This window comes from Theropithecus gelada, chromosome 19 (genome assembly GCF_003255815.1).
Source record: "Theropithecus gelada isolate Dixy chromosome 19, Tgel_1.0, whole genome shotgun sequence".
In the NCBI taxonomy this organism is placed as follows: Eukaryota; Metazoa; Chordata; class Mammalia; order Primates; family Cercopithecidae; genus Theropithecus; species Theropithecus gelada.
In genome coordinates this window covers 39,676,691-39,682,973 of record NC_037687.1, presented here as the reverse complement: position 1 = coordinate 39,682,973, position 6,283 = coordinate 39,676,691, and the positions used below count along the sequence as shown (strand labels likewise).

The following is a 6,283-nucleotide window of genomic DNA, read 5'->3' as shown; positions in this document are numbered from 1 at the left end:
CCCGGCCGGTGCTCGGCGCCCCCCCCCCCCCGCCCCCCCCCCCCCCCCCCCCCCCCGGCGGGGGGGCCCCCGCGCGCCCCCCCCCCCCCCCCCCCCCCCCCCCCCCCCCCCCGTCGCTCTTCTTAAATCGCGCTAATGCAGCCCTTATGTCATCATTACCCCTTATGTCTTTGTCCCTCCCTTGGCATCACTGTTCCTCTGACAGTCACCATCCATTCCTCATGTTTCCAGCTTTCCCCATAAGGAGCCACCCAGCCTTACAGTTATTTGTCTTCCCTCCGTGTCTTCGTCATTTCCCTGTATCACAGCTCACGTAACATACAGGGTACTGCAGCCCATTACCTGGGGAGTGTCAGAATCCCAGCCCCACCACTACACCTCTGGATACCTTGACTACCTTATGGCACCTTTCCAATCCCAGCTTCATCTGCAAAATGCACGTGGGGACATCCACATCAGGGCTGAGTGTGACAATTCTGCGAGTTTATTCTTGTGGCAGGCTGAGCTTGACATGGTGTTTTTAGCTAATATTGTTATTAACCATGTCACCCTCTGCCCGGTGCAGTGGCTCACGCCTGTAATCCCAGCACTTTGGGAGGCCAAGGTGGGCGGATCACCTGATGTCGGGGGTTCCAGACCAGCCTGATCAAAATGGAGAAACCCTGTCTCTACTAAAAATACGAAATTGGCCGGGCGTGGTGGTGCATGCCTATAATCCCAGCTACTCCAGAGGCTGAGGCAGGAGAATGGCTTGAACCTGGGAGGTGGAGGTTGCGGTGAGCCGAGATCGCGCCATTGCACTCCATCCTGGGCGACAAGAGCGAGACTCAGTCTCAATAATAATAATAAACCATGTCACCCTCACCCTCATCCAGTCACCTTCATCATATCCTCATGGTCACTCTCCCCAGCTGCCTCATCATTCCCAGGGTGTCGTCATGGACCGCGTATCAGGACAGACACTGCCACAGCAGCCACACCACCTCACAGTCTCCATGTTGCCCTTACCTCTGCCACGTCACCACACCTGTGGCAGTAGCCCATCGGCCATTGTGAACCTTGCTTCTGTAAATACTTAATCCCTATCTCGTTACCTTATGGGATTGAGTGATTTCCTCCACTCCCCAAAATGAAAGCATTTAGCTAGTGCTGCAAGGGTTGAGGAGGGCTTGGTGAGGGGGAAACTGTACGTAGCTTAGGCCCAGAATTCCCTGGACTTTTAGAATTAGGACTATGGAGAGATGAAGCCTGTTTCTCCCACATTTAAGTCACATCTCATCAGTCCTAGGCCGGACGAGGTGGCTCTTGCCTGTAATGCCAGCATTTTGGGAGGCCAAGACAGATGGATCACTTGAGGCAAGGGGTTTGAGACCAGCCTGGCCAACAGGGTGAAACCCCATTTCAACTAAAAAAAAAAAAAAAAAAAATTAGACAGATGTGATGGCGCATGCCTGTACTCCCAGCTAGCTACTCGGGAAGCTGAGGCAGGAGAATCCCTTGAAGCCTGGAGGTGGAGGCTGCAGTGAGCTGAGATCGCCCTACTGCCTTCCAGACTGGGCAACAGAGCGAGACTGTCTCCAAAAAAAGAAAAATGAAGCAAAAAACAAAACAATACAAAAACAGACCTGCCTGGGCAAATAGCAAGACCCCATCCCTACAAAAAAAAATTTTTTTTTTAATTAAATGGACACAGTGATGTGCACCTGTAGTCGCAGCTACTCAGGAGGCTGAGGTGGGAGGATCACTAAGCCCAGGAGTTTGAGGCTGCAGTGAGCTATGATTGTGCTACTGCACTCCAACTTGGGTGACAGAGTGAGACACCATCTCTAAAAAAACATTAAAGTGGTTGGGTGCAGTGATTGGCTCACACTTGTAATCCCAAAACTTTGGAAGGTCAAGATGGGAGGATTGCTTGAGGTTGTGAGTTCAAGACCTGCCTGGGCAACACAGCAAAACCCATCTCTACCAAAAAAAAAAAAAGGAAAAGCCAGACGTGATTGCTCACACTTGTAATCCCAACACTTTGAGAGGCCAAGGCAGGCAGATCATTTGAGGCTAGGAGTTTGAGACCAGCCTGGCCAACGTGGTGAAATACCATCTCTACTAAAAATAAAAAATTAGCCGGGCATGGTGACACTCACCTATAGTCCCAGCTTCTCGGGAGGCTGAGGCAGGAGAATCACCTGAACCCAGGAGATGGAGGTTGCAGGGAGCTGAGATCGCGCCACTGCACTCTGGCCAGGATGACTGAGCGAGACTCTGTCTCAAAAAAAAAAAAAAAAAAGTGGCAGGGCACAGTGGCTCACGCCTGTAATCCCAGCACTTTGGGAGGCCAAGGCAGGCGGATCACAAGGTCAAGAGATCGAGACCATCCTGGCTAACACGGTGAAACCCCGTCTCTACTAAAAATACAAAAAATTAGCCGGGCATGGTGGCGGGCACCTGTAGTCCCAGCTACTTGGGGAGGCTGAGGCAGGAGGAGAATGGCGTGAACCCGGGAGGTGGAACTGGCAGTGAGCCAAGATCGTGCCACTGCACTCTAACCTGAGCGACAGAGCAAGACTCTGTCTCAAAAAAAAAAAAAAAATTAGCCGGGCATGGTGGCACATGCCTGTAATCCCAGCTACTTGGGAGACTGAGACAGGAGAATCACTTGAACCCGGGAGGCAGAGGTTGCAGTGAGCCGAGATCGCTCCATTGCACTCTAGCCTGGGCAACAAGAGCGAGACTCCGTCTCAAAACAAAAAAAAAAACAAAAAAGAACTACATGATCTTGGGCGACTGGCTTAACCTGCCTGCGCCTCGGTTACTGCATCTGCAATATGGGAATGAAAACACAAATTAATCATTCTGCACATAATTCTTAAGCATGTGCTGTCTATGTGCTCAACACTGCTAGGCATTGGGGACACCTTAATGAACAGTACAGAGAAAAATATCTTGGCTGGGCGCAGTGGCTCACACCTGTAATCCAAGCACTTTAGGAGGTCGAAACAGGTGGATCACCTGAGGTCAGGAGTTTGAGACCAGCCTGGACAACATGGTGAAACCCCATCTCTATTAAAAATGCAAAAATTAGCCAGGCATGGTGGCGCACCCTTATAATCCGAGCAACTTGGGAGGCTGAGGTTAGAATTGCTTAAACCCGGCAGGCGGAGGCTGCAGTGAGTTGAGATCGCACCACTGCACTCCGGCCTGGGTGACAGAATGAGACCCCGTCTCCAAAAAAAAAAAAAAAAAATCTGGCCTTATAGAGTGTCCTAAACTCTAGTAAGGGTAAGAGGCAATAGGTAAATAGGAAAGTAGATTATTGGATGTATTAGAAGGGGCATGGGGAATGTGGGGTCAAGGTTGTAATTTTAAATAGGGTGGTCAAGGAAAGCTTTCTGAGAAGGTGACATTTGAACCACAGACTTGAAAGAGAAGAGAGAGTGGGGCCGGGCGCGGTGGCTCACACCTATGATCACAGCACTTTGGGAGGCTGAGGAAGGCGGATCACTGGAGCTCAGGAGTTTGCAGCCAGCCTGGGCAACATAGCGAAACCCCATCTCTACAAAAATTAAGCAGGTATGGTAGTGTGCACCTGTAGTCCCAGCTATGTGGGAGGCTGAGAGGTGGGGGGATCACTTGAGCTTGGGAGTTTGAGGCTGCAGTGAGCCATGATTTTGCCACTACACTCCAGCCTGGGCAACAGAGGGAGACCCTGTCTCAAAAATAAAAAAACAACAAAAGAAAATGGCTGGGCATGGTGGCTCATGCCTATAATGCCAGCACTTTGGGAGGCCAAGGCCGGTGGATCACCTGAGGTCAGGAGTTCGAGACCAGCCTGACTAATATGGTGAAACCCCGTCTCTACTAAAAATACAAAAAAATTAGCCAGGCATAGTGGCAGACACCTATAATCCCAGCTATTCGGGAGGCTGAGGCAGGAGAATCACTTGAACCTGGGAAGTGGAGGTTGCAGTGAACTGAGATTGCACCATTGCACTCCAGCCTGGGCGACAGAGTCAGATTCTATCTCAAAAAAAAAAAGAGAGAAAGAAAGAATGACGGCCCTCGGGGGGAAGAGCATGCTAGGCAAAGAGAACAGCAAAAGCAAAGTCATTGAGGTAGGAGCAAGCTTGGAATATTTAAGGAATAGCAAGGAGGTCAGTGAGAGAGGAGAGGGGCAAGAGATGATGTTGGAGGGGCGATGGGGCACATTGTGGAAGGCCTTGTGAGCCATGCAGAAGACTGACTTTTACTCCGAGTGAGGTGAGAGCCACAGGAGGATGTGGAGCCGAGGAGGGATGCGGTCCAGTGTGACATGAAGCCATCACCCTGAGCTGTGGCAGCTCCAGAACTTCTACCCAGGATCGACTAGTGAGAGGCAGCCTTGTTGGAAAGAGAGCCAGAATCTTCAGTCCGCACTCACATATCCTTTATGTTGGGAGAAAATTTCAAATATCCCTGTCAAAGATCGAGGCCGGGCGCGGTGGCTCATGCCTGTAATCCCAGCACTTTGGGAGGCTGAGGCGGGCGGATCACTTGAGGTCAGGAGTTCGAGACCAGCCTGACCAATGTGGTGAAACCCCATCTCTACCAAAAGTATAAAAAATTACGTGGGCGTTGTGGTGGGTGCCTGTAATCCCAGCTATTCAGGAGGCCGAGGCAGGAAAAGCCCTCGAACCTGGGAGGTGGAGATTGCAGTGAGCTGAGATCGCGCCACCACACTCCAGCCTGGGCGACAGAGCAAGGCTCCATCTCAAATAAATAAATAAATAAATAAATATTAATAAAAAATGGAGGGCAGGCTGGGGAAATGCTAATGGAGTTTTTGAGAGGCCAGCGCTACCACGGGGTTCAGCTCTGTCCTGGAGGGTGGGGGGGCAGGCAGCAGGGGATCTACAGATGACGAACAACAGGAGAGGCAGCTGTCATGGGGCATCTGTCCCTGGAAGCTTGAGGCAGCTTGGGTTCAAATCCTTGCTCCATTTCCTCTCTCTCTCTCTTTTTTTTTTTTTAACCAAAGTCCAGGTCCCAGGCTTACCCCATATCCTGTCTATGTCCCTTTGTACCTGTGACTTCACCTCTCTGGATCCTTAATTCCCTAAGTGGGATTTTTAAGAGGACTGTTGTGAAAATTAAACATATTAAGTCCAATTTAAAACAATAAAATGAATATATTAAGTGCTTTGAGGCCAGGCCCAGTGGCTTACGCCTGTAATCCCAGCACTTTGAGAGGCCGAGGTAGGCAGATCACTTGAGCCCAGCAGTTCAATAGCAGCCTGGGCGATATGTTGAGATTCCGACTCTACGAAAAAAATAAAAACTAGCTGGGCGTGGTGGCGCACACTTGTGGTCCCAACTACTCGGGAGGCCGAAGCAGGAGGACCACTTGAGCCCAGGAGTTCCAGGCTGCAGTGAGATACGTTCCTACCACTGCATTCCAGCCTGCAACAGAGCAAGGAGACCCTGTCTCAAAAAAAAAATCAAAAATAAATGCAAGAAGCCCCACTGTCTCACTCCACACCCTGCGCTTTTATAGGCTCGCGCCTCCCTCAGGTCGCAGGGTCCCTCACGTGATGTGATGAAGGGAGATTTTGCATTGTTTGTTCATGAATTAGTTCAACAGTATACTGCCCTGGAATACAACTGAGCTCTGAGTTCAAATTCCCGGCTGATGCCTATAATCCCAGCACTTTGGAAGGCTGAGGTGGGCAGATCACTTGAGGTCAGGAGTTCGAGACCAACCTGGCCAATATGGTGAAACACTGTCTTTACTAAAAATACAAAAATTAGCCAGGCATGGTGGTGGCCACCTGTAATCCCACCTACGTGGGAAGTTGAGACACAAGAATCACTTGAACCTGGGAGATGGAGGTTGCTCCGAGCCGAGAACCTGCCAGTGCACTCCAGTCTGGACAACAGAGTAAGACTCCGTCTCAAAAAACAATCTTCCAACTGACAAACCAATGCTGTGCAACTTAAGCAGGCAATTTCCCTGAGCCCTGCCACCTCATCTGAAAAACAGATGGTAACATTGCTTTGCCCTAAACTTACCATGTTACTATTTTTCTTTTTTTTTTTCTTTTTCTTTTTTTTGAGATGGATTCTCAGTCTGTCACCCAGGCTGGAGTGCAGTGGCGCAGTCTCGGCTCACTGCAAGCTCCGCCTCCCAGGTTCATGCCGTTCTCCTGCCTCAGCCTCCCGAGTAGCTGGGACTGCAGGCACCCGCCACCATGCCCGGCTGATTTTTTGTATTCTTAGTAGAGATGGGGTTTCTTTTTTTTTTTTTTTTTTT

The 6,283-nt window shown here is 50.3% G+C and overlaps 1 protein-coding gene across 14 annotated transcripts in view; it reads left to right on the top strand.

Moving 5' to 3' along the window:
* The window catches only part of PLD3 (phospholipase D family member 3), a 32,285-nt gene that overhangs the window by 1,148 nt on the left and 24,854 nt on the right, over positions 1 to 6,283 (top strand). Inside the window, exon 1 of one of the 14 annotated variants that reach the window (XM_025366439.1) lies at positions 3,534 to 3,567. The exons of 12 other annotated variants lie outside the window; for them this stretch is intronic. The gene's annotated coding sequence lies outside the window, so the exon portion shown is untranslated. Of the gene's footprint in view, positions 1 to 3,533; positions 3,568 to 6,283 lie in introns of those variants that run through there. One more of the 14 variants, XM_025366437.1, reaches the window with a different exon arrangement.